This window comes from Mirounga leonina, unplaced genomic scaffold (assembly GCF_011800145.1).
Source record: "Mirounga leonina isolate KUSES-001 unplaced genomic scaffold, KU_Mleo_1.0 Mir_174, whole genome shotgun sequence".
Lineage (NCBI taxonomy): Eukaryota > Metazoa > Chordata > Mammalia > Carnivora > Phocidae > Mirounga > Mirounga leonina.
This window is the reverse complement of record NW_023270451.1, coordinates 31,256,812-31,278,248: the sequence shown is the minus strand read 5'-3', so window position 1 is coordinate 31,278,248 and position 21,437 is coordinate 31,256,812.

Below are 21,437 nucleotides of genomic sequence, written 5' to 3'. Positions count from 1 at the left end.
CTGGCTATTCGGGTCTTTTCTGGTTCCATACAAATTGTAGGATTATTTGTTCCATTTCTTTGAAAAAAGTGGATGGTATTTTGATGGGGATTGCACTGAATGTGTAGATTGCTCTAGGTAGCATTGACATCTTCACAATATTTGTTCTTCCAATCCATGAGCATGGAACGTTTTTCCATTTCTTTGTGTCTTCCTCAATTTGTTTCATGAGTATTTTACAGTTTTCTGAGTACAGATCCTTTGCTTCTTTGGTTAGATTTATTCTTAGGTATCTTATGGTTTTGGGTGCAACTGTAAATGGGATCGATTCCTTAATTTCTCTTTCTTCTCTCTTGTTGGTGTATAGGAACGCCACTGATTTCTGTGCATTGATTTTATATCCTGCCACTTTACTGAATTCCTGTATGAGTTCTAGCAGTTTTGGGGTGGAGTCTTTGGGGTTTTCCACATAAAGTATCATATCATCTGCAAAGAGTGAGAGTTTGACTTCTTCTTTGCCTATTTGGATGCCTTTGATTTCTTTTTGTTGTCTGATCGCTGTGGCTAGGACTTCTAATACTATGTTGAATAGCAGTGGTGATAGTGGACATCCCTGCCACGTTCCTGACCTTAAGGGGAAAGCTCTCAATTTTTTTCCCATTGAGAATGATATTTGCTGTGGGTTTTTCATAGACAGCTTTTATGATATTGAGGTATGTACCCTCTATCCCTATACTCTGAAGAGTTTTGATCAAGAAAGAATGCTGTACTTTGTCAAATGCTTTTTCTGCATCTATTGAGAAGATCATATGGTTCTTGTTCTTTCTTTTGTTAATGTATTGTATCACGTTGATTGATTTGTGGGTGTTGAACCAACCTTGCAGTCCAGGGATAAATCCCAATTGGTCATGGTGAATAATCCTTTTAATGTACTGTTGGATCCTATTGGCTAGTATTTTGGTGAGAATTTTTGCATCCATGTTCATCAAGGTTATTGGTCTGTAATTCTCCTTTTTGATGGGGTCTTTCTCTGGTTTGGGGATCAAGGTAATGGTGGCCTCATAAAACAAGTTTGGATGTTTTCCTTCCATTTCTATTTTTTGGAACAGTTTCAGAAGAATACGTATTAATTCTTCTTGAAATGTTTGGTAGAATTCCCCTGGGAAGCCATTTGGCCCTGGGCTTTTGTTTGTTGGGAGGTTTTTGATTACTGCTTCAATTTCCTTAGTGGTTATAGGTCTGTTCAGGTTTTCTATCTCTTCCTGGTTCAGTTTCGGTAGTTGATACTTCTCTAGGAATGCATCCATTTCTTCCAGGTTATCTAATTTGCTGACATAGAGTTGCTCATAATATGTTCTTATAATTGTTTGTATTTCTTTGGTGTCGTTTGTGATCTCTCCTCTTTCATTCATGATTTTGTTGATTTGGGTCATTTCTCTTCTCTTTTTGATAAGTCTGGCCAGGGGTTTATCAATCTTGTTAATTCTTTCAAAGAACCAGCTCCTAGTTGATCTGTTCTACTGTTCTTTTGGTTTCTATTTCATTGATTTCTGCTTTGATCTTTATTATTTCTCTTCTCCTGCTGGGTTTAGGCTTTATTTGATGTTCTTTCTCCACCTCCTTTAAGTGTAGGGTTAGGTTGTGTATTTGAGACCTTTCTTGTTTCTTGAGAAAGGCTTTTATTGCTATATACTTTCGTCTTAGGACTGCCTTTGCTGCATCCCAAAGATTTTGAACAGTTGCATTTTCATTTTCACTGGTTTCTGTGAATTCTTTTAATTCTTCTTTAATTTCCTGATTGACCCATTCATTCTTTAGTAGGATGCTCTTTAGCCTCCATGTATTTGAGTTCTTTCTGTCTTTCCTCTTGTGATTGAGTTCTAGTTTCAAAGCAGTGTGGTCTGAAAATAGGCAGGGAATGATCTCAATCTTTTGGTACCGGTTGAGACCTGATTTGTGACCTAGGATGTGATCTATTCTGGAGAATGTTCCATGGGCACTAGAGAAGAATGTGTATTCTGTTCTTTGGGATGGAATGTTCTGAATATATCTGTGAAGTCCATTTGGTCCAGTGTGTCATTTAAAGTCTTTATTTCCTTGTTGATCTTTTGCTTAGATGATCTGTCCATTTCAGTGAGGGGGGTGTTAAAGTCCCCCAGTATTATTGTATTGTTGTCAATGTGTTTCTTTGCCTTTGTTATTAATTGCCTTTTATAATTGGCTTCTCCCATGTTAGGTGCATAGATATTTACAATTGTTAGATCTTCTTGTTGGATAGACCCTTTAAGTAGGATATAGTGTCCTTCCTCATCTCTTATTACAGTCTTTGGTTTAAAATCCAATTTGTCTGATATAAGGATTGCCACCCTAGCTTTCTTTTGGTGTCCATTAGCATGGTAAATGGTTTTCCACCCCTCACCTTCAATCTGGGGGTGTCTTTGGGTCTAAAATGAGTCTCTGGCAGACAGCATATCAATGGGTCTTGTTTTTTAATGCAATCTGATAGCCTGTGTCTTTTGATTGGGGCATTTAGCCCATTTATATTCAGGGTAACTATTGAAAGACAGGAATTTAGTGCCATTGTATTGCCTGTAAGGTGACTGTTACTGTATATTGTCTGTGTTCCTTTCTGATCTATGTTGCTTTTAGGCTCTCTCTTTGCTTAGAGGACCCCTTTCAAGATTTCCTGTAGGGCTGGTTTTGTGTTTGCAAATTCCTTTAGTTTTTGTTTGTGTTGGAAGCTTTTTATCTCTCCTTCTATTTTCAATGACAGCCTAGCTGGATATAGTATTCTTGGCTGCATATTTTTCCCGTTTAGTGCTCTAAATATATCCTGCCAGTCCTTTCTGGCCTGCCAGGTCTCTGTGGATAGGTTTGTTGCCAATCTAATGTTTCTACCATTGTAGGTTACATATCTCTTCTCCCGAGCTGCTTTCAGGATTTTCTCTTTGTTTCTGAGACTTGTAAGTTTTACTATTAGATGTTGGGGTGTTGACCTATTGTTATTGATTTTGAGAGGGGTTCTCTGTGCCTCCTGGATTTTGATGCCTGTTTCCTTCCCCAAATTAGGGAAGTTCTCTGCTATAATTTGCTCCAACAGACCTTCTTCCCCTCTCTCTCTTTCTTCTTCTTCTGGGATCCCAATTATTCTAATGTTGTTTCATCTTATAGTATCACTTATCTCTCGAATTCTGCCTTCATGATCCAGTAGTTGTTTATCTCTCTTTTTCTCAGCTTCTTTATTTTCCATCATTTGGTCTTCTATATCGCTAATTCTCTCTTCTGCGTCATTTATACTAGCTGTTAGCGCCCCCATTTTTTTATTGCACCTCATTAATAGCCTTTTTGATTTCTACTTGGTTGGATTTTAGTTCTTTTACTTCTCCAGAAAGGGTTTCTCTAATAGCTTCCATGCTTTTTTCAAGCCCAGCTAGTATCTTTAAAGTGATGATTCTGAACTCTTGATCCGACATCATACTAATGTCCGTATTGAGTAGGCCCCTACCTCTCGTTCTCTTTGTTGACGTGATTTTTTTCCCTCTTGTCATTTTGTCCAGAGGAGAATAGATGAATAGGAGAACAAAATGCTAACAGGGTAACAACGTCCCCAGAAAATATCCTCTAGACAAATCAGAAAAGACCTAAAGAAAGGGAAAGAAAGAAAAAAGAAAGAGAAAATGGTGCATAGATCAATGCCACACACTAGATTTTGGGTGTATTTTGGTTTGTTAGAAGAAAGTGCCTCCCAAAATTTTAAAGAAAGAAAAACTTATATATGTACAAAAATAAGGGTTGATTTGATGAAGGGAATATGACTGTAAAGATGAAAATTAAAAAAATTTTGTCAAAGGAGTTGATAAGAAGTTGTTTGAAAAAAGAAAGAAGAGGATTTAAAAAAAAAAAGAAAAAGAAAAGGGAGAGAATGTGATCAGGCAGGAGACTAGAACAAAGCCATACACTAGGGATTTAGGGTATATTTTGATCTGTTAGAAGAAACTGTATCTCAAAATTTTAAAGAGAGAACAACTTATATATATATATATGCCAAAAATAAGGGTAACTACTATGAAGGGATAGAATATGACTCTAAAAATGAAAAATAAAAATGTTTTTTTTTTTAAAAGGATTGGTAAGATGTTGGTTGAAAAAGGGAAAAAGAAAAATTAAAAAAAAAAAAAAAGACAGTTAAAAAAAATTAACTTTGGAAGACTAAAGAATCATGGTAAAAAAGCCATGGATTCTATGTGGAGTATTCCCCTAGTGCTGGAGTTCTGCCGTTCTCATTGATTGGTAAACTTGGTCTTGGCTGGCTGTTCTCGCTGATCTTCTCGGGAAGGGGCCTGTCGCCGTGGTTCCCAAATGTCTTTGCCAGAGGCAGAATTGCCCCACCCTTGCCGGTCCTGGCTAAGTAATCTGCTTGGGTTTGCTCTCAGGAGCTTTTGTTCCCTGCAAGCCTTTGGTACAGTTTTGGAGGACGAGAGTGAAAATGGCAGCCTCCCAATCTCCATCCCAGAGGAGCCAAAAACTCGGGGCCCCACTCCTCAGTGAGCCCCCAGAGAAAAGCAGTCAGTCACTCCCGTCTCCCTGGTTTCCAGCCGCACTCCGTGCTCACCCAGCCTGTGACCAAGCATTTCTATCTCTGGCACCCGACCCTGTGTGGAGTCTCCAAACCCAGCAGATCCCTGTGGTGCACTCCCATGTTGCTCCTCCTGGGGGAGGAAGGGGAATCTCCCTGGATCTGCCACTTGTTGGGTCCCTGCTGGAGGCGCAGTGGCCTGACTGTGCCGCGATCTCGGTTTATGGCAACCCCGAGCTGAGAGCCCATGCCTCTGCTCTGTCTCTGCAGCCGGCTTCCCCGCTCTGATACCTGGGAGCTCTGCGGCACTCAGGCACCCCCGATCTTTCTGTGACCCCAAGGGTCCTGAGACCACACTGTCCCGCGATGTTTCCACCCCCCACTTAGCCACTGGAGCGATGTCCCTCAGCGGAGCTGACTTCTAAAAGTTCTGATTTTGTGCTCCGTGGCTCTATCACTTGCCAGAAGCGGCCAACAGAGTCCCCCTCCCCCGCCGTCTATCCTCCCGAATATCGCCTCAGATTCACTTCTCCGCATGTCCTACCTTCCAGAAAGTGGTCGCTTTTCTGTTCAGAGAGTTGTTGCTATTCTTTTCCTCGATCTCCTATTGAGTTTGTAGGTGTTCAGAATGGTTTGATCCCTATCCAGCTGAATTCCTGAGACCACATGAAATCCAGTCTCCTACTCCTCTGCCATCTTGCTCCGCCTCCATCCCTTATAATTCTTAGCTGAATGTCCTTACCTCTTATACTTTCTCATTTGCAATATTCCAACATTTCCAACTTCATTAGACACAATATGGCACTCTTCATATCACAGTGTCTGTCACTGGGCCACCAGGTTCTGCATGCTTGATGATGTTGAGGATATTGATAAACTTCTTCAACTCTCCAAGGAGTGTTTAGGAGTATAGTAAACAGAGTACCACACTCCACCCCCTCTACCCAAGATTTACACATCCTAATCTTCAGAATCTATGAATGTGTCCTTACATAGCAAGGAAGAATTATGGTTATAGATGGAATTAAGGTTGCTAATCAACTGGTTTTAAAGAGATTATCTTGGGTTATCTGAGTGGGCCCAATGTAATTCCAAATGTCCTTATAATTGGAATTAGGAAGTAGAAGAGAGAAAATCAGAGAGATGATAGCCTGAGAAAGTTTGGCCCAACATTGCTGGCTTTGAAGGGGGCCCAAGCCAGGCACTGCAGATGGTGTCTAGAAACTGGAAAAGGCACAGAACGGATTCTCCCTTAGGGCCTCCAGAAAGGAACTCAGCCTGCCAACCCTTTGATTTTAGTTCAGTGAGACCCATTTTGGACTTTTGCCCTCCAGAACTGAAAGATAAAAAAGTTGTGTTGTTTTAAGTCACTAAGTCTCAGCTAAATTATTTCTGAAACAGATTGTTTTAGCAATAGAAAACTGATAAAGGGGAAGAGAGAAAACCAACCAGACTGTACAGAGTCATGGAGGAAAGTTGTAAAGACTCCACAAGAACAGCATAAGGACTTTGATATTTATTCAAAGGGCAGTAGGAAGCCATGGGAAGTTTTAAACTGGAGAGTTTTTAAAAGTAAACTCAGTCTGTTCTGTGGAGGATGGATTAGAAGCATGCTCGGAGGATATCACCTAGAAGAAGTATACAGATAGAAAAAAGAAGGGAGCCCAGGAAGAGATGAGGAGTAGACACAGAAAAATTACTGGAAGGCCAAACCATATGTTACCATCAGCTATTTTGGGTGGTGACATGACAGATAATTTATGTGTTCTCTTTTTCATTCTTTCTTTCTATTCCACATGTTTCTTTGTTGAGCACATTTTACATAGTAATATTTTTTAAAATAACAATAAGTGGCCCTACCACATAGAGAATAAATCAGCCACGGGTATAAGATATCAGTTCCTATTCTGTGAATAAAGAAGACATTGGGTGACCAAAAGATGGAATGAAACGCAGAAACCATGGGGAGATTTCACAGTTTTACCTGTTTGCCTTCATCTTGGCAGGTAAAAATAGAAGTTGGGCACTGAGATATTTTTATCATGCACCTGCAAATTCAGGTAAACTGTTTTTTCTTGACATGATTTCTGAGGAGTTTTCTTACTTTTATGTGAGCGAATTTATACAAGAAGCCTTATTTCCAGACTATTCAATAATTACCATTTTGCTAAGCATAATGTATTAAACTATAATGTACATACTCAACATATAGCAATATATCTAGTAAAATATAAAGAAAATTATTTTTAAACTTATATTTAAAGGACATGTCAATAGGTATCCAATGAAGGTTTTTTTTGTTTTGTTTTTTCTTTTTGTTTTTCTCTTTCTCATCATAAGAATGATTTATATACAATTATTTAAGTTTTCTAAGTGTCTGCTTTGGCCATCCAGAAGGCCCAGAATACTGGATGGCTCATTTTTGATCAGGTGTTTTGTATCTTGTAAAAATGGCCTAATGTGAAATGAGAAGTGGTCAAAGCTCTGTGTATTTATCTTGTTCTTTCTTTAATGAATTAGTAGCCAGCATCAAAGCCAGCACCTCTGAGAAACCTGATTTCAAAACCAGAAGCCTCTCATTTCAGAGAGATTAGATGGCTTTCTTGAGATGGCAACACTATTCATCCATAAATAAGACTACTCAGGACCTGAATTAGAATGAGCCATTTAATAAAATGTACTCTCACCTGCTGGTTTGAGGATTGATACTCCCAAAGAGGGAATGGTATAGATCTGTCTAAAAATTGGTTTCGGGGCGCCTGGGTGGCTCAGTCATTAAGCGTCTGCCTTCGGCTCAGGTCATGATCCCGGGGTCCTGGGATCGAGCCCCGCATCGGGCTCCCTGTTCCACGGGAAGCCTGCCTCTCCCTCTCCCATTCCCCCTGCTTGTATTCCCTCTCTCGCTGTGTCTCTCTCTGTCAAATAAATAAATAAAATCTTTTAAAAAAATAAAAAATAAAATAAAAATAAAAATTGGTTTCCTATTTAGGGGTCCCAAAATGCTGCTGAAGTACGCCTTTTATTTTGTGACAATTTATATACATATATATATAAAAAAAACAAAAATAACAAAAAAAGCAAATAACCAGGTTTGAATTGTAGTCAATCCAAGATATGAAAATGAGCAAATAGAGTTCAGCTGACACAGAATGGGAGTATTGCTGTGACACTTTTCACAGCTTGAATACACATAAATGCCGTGAGAAAGGCAGCCTGACCACATTCCTCCTTCTGAGTCAGTGCTGACGATGCAGCGCCATTTTGGAAGGGAAGACCCAGCAGGGGAGAGAAAAGACAACATAAATGAATCATGTCATATCCACCATAGATGAAAATGCAGTGAATGAGAACTTCTCACAGACAGGCACTCTTGAATTTAAACGCTATAATTAATAGCTTCCAAAAAGATATTCACAATTATTTCTTTAAAACAAAAAAATACTAGACCAGCATACTTTTCAGAAACAGAACAAATAAATTTCCACTGCCTTCTGTAGCACTGATAAACATAACATTCAAACTTCAAAAGTGAGCACTTGTCCCTCAGAGATTATGCCTCTTTTGTGAAGAAATTGAAAAGGAGGTAAATAGTAGATGCTACTAACAATATCCAGAAGTTACTCTATCTGAAACTCCTGAGATTAGCTCTTGCCTTTCTATGCCAATGTTTTCTTTGTTGTCTAAAATGACATTATGGTCTGCTGCTTAGAAAAGCAAAATGTTTAGGGCAACAAGATCTTTGTTGCCTACTTATAGGGTTTGTGATTTTTACTAGTAATGGCAGAATTTTCTGCTTACATTGAATAATTCACCTGGATGTATTCCTGCTATTTACTATTTCAAAATCCATAAACATTTTCTGAGAATAAAATTTTTAAATTGGAACTTTTATCTGGGCCCCATAAAGTGATTACACTAAAATATTTTCTCATAAAAACAAAAATATCCGAGAAAGAATTTCAGGCTTCCATTAGGCTTAGTTCTTTGGGTCCCCAAAACTATGGATTCCTTATAAAACTGATTGGAGAATTCACTCTGAGGAAGATTCAAGATTCCTGAGCCAAACTAAATATTGGATTAACAAGGAAAGAGCCAAAATCTGAAAATGTACATTTTAGAACATACATTTCACTTCTAGCTCATGGCTATTTGAGACATAAATTCTTTTCTATACCTGGGCCAGTAATAAGGAAATTTCACAAGTTAGGAAATTGCTTAATGTTCCATTGCCCTATGTCTAACAATGAACAGCATTTGTCTATTTTTAGATAACATGGTATTCTAGCACTTCTTCCCCAGTACTTTAGGGCTGTTACAATGAATCTGGTTTTTGTGGTCATTTTGCTTGGTCAGGAGGTCACAATCCATCCAAGTGCCTCCTAATCCAACATTCTCTACTTCAGTCCAAAATAGAAGGCAGTTCCTCTCTGTTACCCTTGGAATTATGTTCCCTCATGTTATCTGTGGTAAACTGGACTATTGTTCATAAAGACTTTCTCCTGATGGGAGAAAGGATTATATTTCTTCATTTAACCTACTGACCTCCAGTGTGCCATGAAGACTCTCTTTGCCCAGAAGTGGTTGGCATCTCCTTGGGGCAGAACATACACAAAGTATGTGTAGTTGGTGTGTCCCTTTTTCCCCTTGTGAAAAGAACTAGCAGTGTTCCAGATAGATTGAAGAAAATATGTAGCCAACTTACAGCTCATCTCAGATATGTGCATGAAGGAAAAATAGAACTTTTTGATTGTAACCCTCCAAGACATTGGGTTTTTTGTCAAACAGAAATAGCCCAGCCTTTCTTGACTGATAGAACACTCATCTCACCTTTTATAGGTTTTCTGAGGCCAGAAGTAAAGTCTGAGGAGTCACTCTTATACTAGGTGTTCAAACTGCAGATTAGTATGTAGGGTTCATTTTCATGTCTTTCACAGAGGAATAAGATATTTAATTTTCACTCTTATATTTTCCAAAACTCTTTCCTGGAATGCAACACATTGAAAATCTGAGGCTGCTTGGGATGAGACATACAGCTTTTTACCCAGACCCTTTATTGGGCTTTGAGTTTGGGCCAGGGCCTCCCTGTGTGTGCCTGTGAGCATGAGCAAGGAGGTAGTTCCAAATCATCCACACAGGTAGTTCAGTGTTGGTTGTGGTTTATGCCAGATTTATGAAAGTGCTAAATACATTTTGGATATAGCATTTGATTTTGTACATTTCTTGAGTGTCACTTATTGAGTTTGTAGTTCAGGTTAACCATACATACATAAAGGACAGAAAAATACAGCTGTGTTTTCCTTGACAATAATCATATCAGGTAAGCAAAATCTCATTGTCTCTCCATCAGGCATTTGCTTAGAAGAAACTAAAGATCTGTTTTTCTAACCACACTACCATTACAGAATTGCTTTCATTGGGTTTTTCTTAGCCATTTTCATATTTATTTTTGCTCATTTTATTTTCAAAGTATAGTATTAGACATAGGAAGGGATATTTTTTTTAAAAACATTTTATTTATTTATTTGACAGAGACAGAGACAGCAAGAGCAGGAACACAAGCAGGGGGAGTGGGAGAGGGAGAAGCAGGCTTCCTGCTGAGCCAGGAGCCCGATGTGGGACTCCATCCCAGGACCCTGGGATCATGACCTGAGCCGAAGGCAGTCGCTTAACCAACTGAGCCACCCAGGCGCCCGGAAGGGATATTTTTTAAAGCTAAAACTAAGACAGTGATTTTAATTAATGGTGTTCTCTTTCTTTGTTATGGCATACTACTGTGACTTAGAAATTTGTAAGTGATTACTCTTTCAAATCACTTATAACAAAAATATTTATTGATTTGATGCGTTATTTGCCCATATCTATCATCATCAAAATGGCATGAAGTGTTTAATTTTTAAACAGGATTTTAGTGTCATATGTAATATAAATGCATACTTATACAAAATATTTTTGTTCAAAAACTGCCTCTGTTTGTGAAATGTACTTAAGTATATTTGCTTCAGTTTTACGGCAGTTGCTTTTATTGATAAATCTTGACTATATTTCCCTAAGTCGAGTCAAGGATTATTGTATTTGTCCCATTACTAGTGTTCCTTTTGTTCCATTCTGGAAAAAAAAAATATTAAAAATTAGGTATTGTTTTCAAGCCTGAATCTCTGTTGCAGCATTTCAAAACAATTTCCAAAATGCCTACAGTAAATATTGAGTTTAGTATTAAATTGATCAGTTGCCTTCAAATCTATAGTCATTTTAAAAGTCTGATTCTATAATAAACAATGTGACTGTGACTTGGGATAATTAGGAGAAATCTGTTCTAAGATTCTGAAGAACTGTGCCAAAGAACAGCATGCGACAAACAGTATTCCAGAACTCTGTCGTTCCATCTTTTGGTATCACTGTATGTGCTAAGGGCTAAGGTTTGGCTGAGGCCCAGCCCATGTGGATGCTAACGCAGTCCTTGCATTCAGGGGCAACAGTGCATATGCGTGTAGGCTGTTCTTTCTGGTAGCAGAACCAGACTGACCTACCATAAACATCAAGAAACCTCCTGTGTGGATGCGTCTGTCTGTGGAGAGGTTTCCAGTTGGTGTATTTGCTATACATTTGGATGCTCTCATGTAAACAGTGAAAACATTGAGGGACTTGCCCATGGAGTCTAACAACCAAAGGCTGACTTTGGCTGCTCTACAAGGACAAAATGATGAAGGTAAAGAGAGTAGAAAGAAGGGTGTGAATAAGGTGGATGCAGAAAAAGAAAACATAGAAAAGCAGGAAAAAAGTGTCAAGGAAGAAAACAGGAGAGGATAATGGTTAAAAGTGCAGAGGACACTTTATTCCTGGGAATATATCATTGGTCAAAGGTAAATAGTAGCAATTATCAATTAGGCCTAACTACTAAAATATATACTTCTAATCAATAGGTGAGTGAGTTCTTTTCAAATTAGGAATTTGAATTTGTATATGAACTCATAAAATGTACCGTAAGAGTGGCACTAAAATTTAAAAACCATGCAATAGAAGTAGGTAAAAAGCAACAATAGGTAAATAAGTATTAGTTCAACAGATTTTCACTGTGCATCTACTGAATACCAACCATGGTGACAGGCATTTAGAACAACTTAGAGGTTCCTATAGATTTTCCATTGAAATTTTCCATTAAAAATGTAAGTAAAGGTGGCATCACAAACCCTACTTCGCTGGGTTCAATCTAACCTTAACAGATGAGAAATCCTGAAATGTGGAACTCAAGAAACCATTAAAACATCTAAAAATAACAGGTGCCAACATAGTCTTAAAACCTATACTTTCCCTTTTTTATTTTGTTAGACATACTTGACATAACATGCTCAAATCCTTTTATTCTATGCCATATTTGAATTTCGGAGTCTGTAGATTCTGAGTAATGCATTATACCATAATAAGAAGTTAATAAAATCTGTTTTTATATACTCTTTTCCAAATGGCTTATTTCATTAATCATATTTTTTTATTTCAATTCAAGTTAGTTAACATATAAATATAGTGTATTAGTAGTTCTGGGCTAGAATTTGGTGATTTATCAGTTGCATATAACACCCATTGCTCATTACATCAAGTGCCCTCCTTAATGCCCATCACCCAGTCACCCCATCCCCCCCACCTCCCCTCCAGCAACCCTTAGGTTGTTTCCTAGAGTTGATAGTCTCTTATGGTTTGCCTCCCTTTCTCTGTTTTTATCTTATTTTTCCTTCCCTTCCCCTATGTTCATCTGTTTTGTTTCTTAAATTCCACATATGAATGAAATCATATGGTATTTGTCTTTCTCTGACTGACTTTTTTTTACCTAGCATAATACTCTCTAGTTCTATCCACGTTGTTGTAAATGGCAAGATTTCATTCTTTTTGATGGCTGAGTAATACCTGTGTGTGTGTGTGCGTGCATGTGTGTGTGTGTACACACCACTTCTTCTTTAGCCATTCATCTGTTGGACATCTGGGTTCTTTCCATGTTTTAGCTTTTGTGGACATTGCTGCTATAAACATTGGGGTGTATGTACCCCTTCGAATCACTAGTTTTGTATCCTCTGGATAAATACCTAGTAGTGCAATTTCTGGGTCAAAGAATAGTTCTATTTTTAACTTTTTGAGGAACTTTCATACTGTTTTCCAGAGCGGCTGCCCCAGTTTGTATTCCCACCAACAGTGTAAGAGGGTACTCCTTTCTTTGCATCCTTGCCAACATCTGTTTTTTCCTGAGTTATTAATTTTAGTCATTCTAACCAGTGTGAGGTGGTATCTCATTGTGGTTTTGATTTGCATTTCTCTGATGATGAGTGATGTTGAACATTTTTTCATGTGTCTGATAGCCATTTAAAGGCCTTCTTTGGAGAAATGTCTGTTCATGTCTTCTGCCCATTTTTTGACTATTTTTTTATTTTGGGGATGTTGAGTTTAATAAGTTCTTTATAGATTTTGGATACTAGTCCTTTATCTGATTTGTCATTTGCAAATATCTTCTCCCATTCCATAAGTTGCCTGTTAGTTTTGTTGTTTCCTTTGCTATGCAAAAGCTTTTTATCCTGTTAAATCCCAATAGTTCATTTTTGTTATTCACCATAATTATTTTGAGATTCATTGATATTGCAGCATACATCAGTAGTATATTTTATTGGTGTATGCTAATTCCAATATATGGACATACCAAAGTTTATTTATCCATTCACTTGTTTGCTTTTTAATTTTTTTTTAAATTTGAATAAAGTTGACACACAGTGTTACATTAGTTTCAGGTATACAACTTAGTGATTTGACAAATTTATTTATTATACTGTTCATCACAAGTGAAGCTACCATCTGTCCAGTTACATTGCTATTACATCATTGACTGTATTCCTTATTCTGTGCCTATTATTCTCATGACTTATTCATTCCATAAGTGGAAGCCTGTATTTCCCATTTCCCTTCACCTATTTTATTCAACCCCCCACCTTCTCCCCTCTGTCAACCACCAGTTTGTTTTCTACATAGGTCCGATTCTGCTTTTTTTTTTGTTGTTTATTTATTTTCTCTAGATTCACATATGAGTGAAATCATATGGTATTTGTCTTTCCCAGTCTGACTTAGTTCACTTAGCATGATACCCTCTAAGTCCACCCATGTTGCCTCAAATTTTATGATTTAATCCTTTCATGTGGCTGCATAATATTCCTGTGTGTGTGTGTGTGTGTACACACCACATTTTCCTTATTCATTTGTCTACTGGTGGACACAGGTTGCTTCCGTATCTTGACTATTGTAAATAGTGCTGCAGTAAACAGGGGTGCATATATCTTTTCGAATTCGTGTTTTCATTTATCTGGGTAAATACCCAGAAGTGGAATTACTGGATCATATGATATTTCTATTCTTTATTTTTTTAGGCACTTGCATACTGCTTTTCACAGTGGCTATACCAATTTGTGTTCCCACAAACAGCACATGAGGGTTCCTTTTTCTCCACATTCTCACCAACACTTATTTCTTATCATTTTGATTTTAGCCATTTTAGCTGATGTAAGGTGACATCTCATTGCAGTTTGGATTTGCATTTCCCTGCTGATGAGTGATGTTGAGCATATTTTCATGTGTCTGTTAGCCATCAGTATGTCTTCTTTGGAAAAATGTCTATTTAGGTCCTCTGCTCATTTTTGGATCTGACTGGGGTTTTTTTGGTGTTGAGTTTTATAGGTTCTTTATATATTTTGGATATTAGCCCTTTATCAGATATGTCATTTGCAAATACCTTCTCCCATTCAGTAGGTTGTCCTTTTGTTTTGCTGGTGGTTTCCTTTGCTGTGCAACAGCTTTTTATTTTGGTATAGTCCCAATAGTTTATTTTTGCTTTTGTTTTCCTTGCCTCAGGAGACATGTCTTTAAAAAATGTTGCTATAGCCAATGTCAGAGAAATTACTGCTTGTGCTCTCTTCTGGGATTTTTATGCTTTCAGGTCTCACTTTTAGGTCCTTACTCCATTTTGAGCTTGCTTGCTTGCTTTCTCTCTTTTTTTCTCTCTTTCTTTCTTTCTTTCTCTCATTCTTTCTTTTTCTTTCTTTCTTTCTTTCTTTCTTTCTTTCTTTCTTTCTTTCTTTCTTTCTTTCTTTCTTCTCTTTCTTTTCTTTTCTTTCTTTCTTTCTTTCTTTCTTTCTTTCTTTCTTTCTTTCTTTCTTTCTTTCTTTCTTTCTTTCTTTCTATTTTGGTATAGGGTTAGAAAGTGGTGAAGTTTTGTTCTTTCATCCAAGCACCATTTACTGAAGAGACTGTCTTTTCCCTGTTTTATATTTTCCTCCTTTGTCATAGATTAATTGACCATATAAATGTGGTGTATTTTTGCGGTCTCTATTCTGTTCCATTGATCTATGTGTCTATTTTTGTACCCCCATTTTATTTTTTAATGGACAAAAATAGCATATTTTAGACCATAGTCACAGAATTTTAGTGCTGAAAGAGATGGTAGAAATCACCTGGTCCTACTTTTCTCCCACCCCCCACACATCAAAAATAAAGATGTTTTTTAAATGTTCATATGTGTATATCACTTTATATGCAAAGATGTGACAAATAGAGAAGTAATATATGGGCCTAAATGGCTAATGTGCTGGTTGTAGGTGAAGAAAAATTTATGATGTTGGTGTCTTTTTGTCCATTAACACATTTTTCTAATGTTGTCTTAGGTTTTTGGCACATTATTGTATAATTCTAATAATAACTAAAATATGTTAAGTTATAATATGCTTATATATTTATAACTGCAGTTATTGAAACACAGTCTGGAATCTCAGAAATTATCCAGACATTTGATGTTCAGTGAACTTATGAATAGTTCTTACCAGAAAAATCTGAAAAAAGAATTGTCTTAAACATACTTAAAGGACTGCAAAAATGAGAATTTAGGGTAATGGAATGTATAAGTGATTAAGTCAGCAGACTTTTTCCATGTATGAACATTCACCCAATTCTCAATTCAGACATCTTTCCCTTTTTTGTATATCGGTAGTTATCAGAGGAGATTCTGAAATCCAGTTCCAAATCCTGATTGCTCTCATATCCTTTAGTGCAAGACATTAGTGCTCAAGTAATACTTTCCCATTATTCTTTCACCTTTCAAGGTCTAGATCCTATAAATTTTATATCATCACCATGCCAGCATGACAAGCTATATTGTTTCCTAAGTTTGCCCTTGTACTCTGCCTTTCCAAAGTATTATGCCACAGTGCTCGGTGAAGTACAGTTTTTGGATAGATAGGAAATAATACCACACAGCTCTGGGGAAAGCTGGTTCACAGGTGTTGTGTGTTATATAAGATAGATTGCATGAAGAGCTTCCCACAGTGGTTGTAGAAAATGTTTGGCGGTGCACTGGCACTAATTATAAATAATGATTTCTGACATTGCAAACTTTGTGGGTCAGTAGGCAAGGAGGTCTCAGGCATCTAATTGCTGTCACCTTCGAAAGGGAATTAAAAAAAAAAAAAACAGCAGCAAAAACCTATACTAGTCCATTGATGCATACAATTACTAGTAATACAGAAAAGGAAGTTTCAAACATAAGTCTCCTTTTTAAGTTTTTTTAAACACAAAGAAGATGTGATATTTAAGTATTTGAAGCTGCTCGAGAAATGCTGACAACGATTAGGGCTGTTAAGGTCAAAGATTTCTCAAACATGCTAAATGTGAGTTTGTCTCATAAATGTGTTCTTTGTTTCTCTAAATTATTTATGTGACATCTTCCCACATATATAAGTGTACCTTCCAAAAATATGTATCATAATTGATTTCCAAAATAAAAAAGCATTTAATATCTATCCTTTGGCACATATTGATGTCTACTTAATATACAGTATGAGTTATAAGATGCAATGTGGTAGAACCATCAGTGAGCACAGCCAACTGATACGTCATCCACAAAGTGGTCTGTGACACTTTCTCGTCTGAAAATAACATTTTCCTGGTCCCTGCTAACCCACTGTATATTTAATTTGAGTTCTCGTTCTTATTCCGTCTGTTGTACTTTGAATGCCTACAAGAAAGATGAGTAGGATGAGCAACTTAAACACCCCATAGAAAAGACTGAAACATTTACTTACTACATCCCTCCCACTAGTTTGCTCCATTAGCACTTTTTAGCCCCTCTATTATGGCAGTAATTGTACAATCAGTCAGTGACTTGCCTCTTGACAAGCAAGTAAGTTTCGTGTCTTGTTCAATTTTGTAGCACCTGTGCAATGGCAGTACATTTTAGGAGCTCGTTTAGGGCAGGGTATACATATATGGGAGACTCAATAAAATACATATATTAGGAACTAGGATTAAATCTAGTTATTTTTGATTCAATGTAAAGCAATAATGGTCTGTGTGGGTGCAGAGTAAGAAAGTGTGGCTAGTAATGTTTAGGGGTAGAACTTTCCAATTTATTTTTTCAAAATAATAAACAATAAAAAATTCTGTTCCTTCATCTGTAAAATAGAGACTATAATCGTGATTGCATCACTGAGTTGTATCAATTGAGATTATCAGGAAAGAGTTCAGCAAAGTGGTCAGTATATAATATTCTCCAGATGTTAATGATTAATATTTTTATAATACTGAAAAGCACCAAAGAAAAATTATGAATAATTCATACTAAGATGATCTGGACATAAACCCTCTAATAATTTAGTATGTGTTTTCCAGTAAAATGTTTCTCATATGTTTGTGATATACACACATATATATGTGGCACAAATTTGGAATGATAATTTGTATATAATATTGCAAAACTAAGATTTTCATTTAAAATTTACCTTGGGTAGTTACCTTATACCATAATTATATGTTTAAGATAGTGTTTCAGTGGTGTTTAAATATCATGTAGATGCACTATAATTGATTCACCACATGTTTTATTGTGTCTTTATCAACTAAGAATAATACTTTTGAAAAAAAGTAGAATATCAAGAACTGTTACCTATTAGATGTTCCTTTGATGGGAGTGGAAGGGATATAAGAAAGCATGTAGTTCTACAATTCAACAAGAATGATGAATAGGTTTACTTGCCTTTGTTATGGGGAATGGAGAGCTCTGTGGTATCATGGATCAAAAAAATTCTGTCACTAAATAGGCTGTATTTCTTACCAGGGATACACATAACAGTGCTAAGTTAAAAAAATAAACTTTCAACTGTTAATTTTACAGTAATATGAATTTTATACCACCTAATTTTTGAATATTAAAAAGAACAAAATATTTTTTGTATACTAATAGTTATGGCACTACAGATGAGGCTAGCAACTAAAATTGTGAATAAGATTTCAGAACTTCTTGCATCTATATTCATAAAAAATAAAGAAATTACTTTTTGTGAATTAAGAATTAGATAAATATTCTCATACTATAAAATATATGACTAAATGACAACTTATTTTGTTACTTAAAATTTACATTGTCCTAGAATTTAATTAGCCTCATCATCATTATAAACTAGTTTTGGAGATGTGTCTCCAAACTTCTGGAATTTTTCTAATCTGTTACTGGCAGGGCATTATTGACATCCTAGATTTGTTAAGTGCTATTAAGAATTGCTAGTTGATTTTTGTTAAGAGACATTTGTTTTAGCTGTTTTTTGTCTTCTGTCAAATGTCTAAGCCTGAGAAAGCCTGGCCATTTCAGCAGGCAGAGACCCTGTGTAAAGTGAAACTATTAAAATTTCCACACATAGACACCCTTTGACCATTCTATACATGCTGCAATTAAGTGCCTACTAAATGTTGCTTTCCTCTCTGAATGAAAAGCAATTTGAGGGGAAAATGCGGAAAGATTAAAGTGTAAGCCTTGGTTTAGCTGAAGAAATAGATTCATGTTGAATTATGACCTAGGACCTTGTGTTCTATCCATCCCTGGGGGAAAAATGTTCATAATTTAATATTACTTCATGCAAACAATGAATCATGGAACACCACATCAAAAAATAAATAAATAAATAAATAAATAAATCTAAAAAATAAATAAATAAATAAATAATTATTACTTCAGTAAGTTTTCTTACAAAGACTTTTCATTGAGTGCCAACCTTATGTCAAGCCCTGTGGCAGGAGTTGGCCTGCAAAGATGTGTGAGATACAGTACCTGCCTCAAGATTCAAGAAGACAAACACATTTAAAGACAGCAGCAAAACTATAATCCAATGAAGATAAATGTAGAAGTTAAGTATAATCAAAGTAACAGTAACATAGAAAGTGTTAATTACTTCTGCCCAGTGTTGATAGAGGGATGCTTCAGAGGTGGTGATGTTTAATCTGAATTTTAAACAACGGAGAGGAATTGTTTCTTTCTTTCTTTTTTTAAAGATTTTGTTTATATATTTGAGAGAGAGTGGGAGAGAGAGCACGAGCATGGGGATGCGGGTAGGGAGAAGGAGAAGCAGGCTCCCCACTGAGCAGGGAGCTAGACGTGGGGCTCCATCCCAGGACCCTGGGATCATGACCTGAGCTGAAGGCATATGCCCGACCAACTGATCTACCCAGGCACCCCAAAGAGGAATTTATTTAGGCCAGTGGAGAAGGCCATTTGAAGTAGAAGAAACTGCATTTGTCACACATGTGCATGCACACACACACACACAAACACACATTCAGGTAGAAACAGTATTGAGGTAGAAACTCTTAGTCTGAGATAATGAGCAAAGGTATCAACTGATAAAGACAATAAAAGGCAGATAGAGACAAGTCAGTTCATAAAGTCTTTTATGCCATGCCAACAAATGGAATTTTGGATAAGTAGAAATCATTGAAGATTTTTTGTAGGAAATGACTTGAGTTGTGCATCTTAGTAGGAAAATTCTGATCAGGTATATAAAGGTAGAATTAGTTGTTGTCAGAAGGAAAAGTAAGATAAAATTTGGAGGCTATTGCCAAACAGAACTAATCATTGCATATCACCTGCAGGAAATCTTCTGGACACAGTGACAAAGTCCAAAGGAAGGATGTGAAGCATGGAACGGTCACATTATTTTGAGGAGCTCTTCTAGAACAAGCCAGTAGTCAGTAACCACATAGGCAGCCTACCTAAAATCCTGGACTCTTACTGCAACTGAGCATGCAAGTCATGATACTCCCATATTAGCCAAAGCCCCTCCCAAGTTCTTTACCCAAGTCCATCCAAAAGGGACATAGCTGCTCAAGTCTAGTACAGTCTTACACAAACCATTGAAATATAAATATGCTTCCAATAATTTAAATCATACTGAAAAATAATTCTGAACATAAATATTTTAAAATAATTCTAGGTATTATATTGATTCTCTGTGGGTGCAATGAGAAATTACTAATACTGTTTTTTTTTTTTAAGATTTTATTTCTTTATTTGAGAGAGAGAAAGAGAGTGAACAAGAGAGAGACAGAGAGAACATAAGCAGTGGGAGAGGCAGAGGGAAAGGGAGAAGCAGACTCCCCACTAAGCAGGGAGCCCAACATGGGGTTCGATCCCAGGACTCTGGGATCACAAGAAATTTCTAATATTTTTGAACACACACACACACACACACACTTACCTCAGTATGAATAGATGAGAGTAAGAGCAAGAAGGAAAGAAAAGAGCCACTTACTAGTTACAACTGAGGGATATCATGTTCATACGGTTTTAGGATATACCTTTTCAAAACAAGAGAAATGAGCTTAGCCAGTGGATATATCCACAGCATTTGTATATAGAGTTTTCATTCAATTAAATTTTATTCTCTGAGCCATATCACATGAAGACCCAGCATTAAACTATTCTAGCCAGAAAGTAAGATCCTAAATCATTTCAAACCTAGCAGTCCAGCCTTACTGTCATTATAACAATAGGATAAACGGGAGAGCCCCCAGTGCTTGATATAAATATATTGGCTATGAGTATAAAGCAATCAATCTGCATCCATAAACTACACATGCACATCAGTTTCATGCCCTTACTCTATTGTTACATCTGAAATGATGCCAACACATCATTGCATATCCTGTTGAGGAAAACTGTGGCACTTCTTAAGGATTTAGAACTCATAGTGGGACAAACATATTGGGTTACAATACCTTCATTTCCTGGTTGTGCTACACCAGATATCCTGACTATTATCAGAAACATCCTTTCATTCAACTATTCCAATCCCCCCCCCCAATTAGGCTCCCTAGATTATATAATCTACAAACTTTCTATCCTTCTTTCCTTTTTAAATCTTTGATTATTTAGAAGGGATTTGTAGTTGGAATCCATCTTTCATTTAAGGATGCTAGGGCAGCTTCTACAAAATAAGTCAAGTTGTTAAATAGTTAAAAATCAACAGTATACATTATGAACATCTCTTGGTTCTTATGGGATCTACTTTGCTATATGAAGACACTAATGGGTCAGACAGAAAATGTTTTTAGTCATGGATGACATCTGGCTTAAACAACAAAAGCAGAGTGACAGTGATAAAAAGTATAGTTAAGGAGGTTCTAACGAGTAGATAAAGCTATTATACAATTATAATTGTCAAGTAATTGAGTCCATAACTTCTTCAATGACATAAATTTTAACAGAAAAATGATTGGAAAATGTGTTTTTCTTATCTCTTTAAAGATTTTTATTTATTCATTCGCGAGAGAAAGAGAGAGAGAGAGTGCAGGGGGAAGGGCAGAGGGAGCGAGAGGAAATCTTAAGCAGACTGTGCTAAGTGCAGAGCCTGGCTAAGCACAGAGCCCAACTCAGGGCTCAATCTCACAACCCTGAGATCATGACCTGAGCTAAAGTCGAGTCAGACACTTAACCGGCTGAGCCACACGGGCACCCCTCTGATCTAAATCTTTAAATGTTCTTTCATAGATTTTACAGATTTAGAAAAAACATTCCTTTTTTATCATACGAGATTTT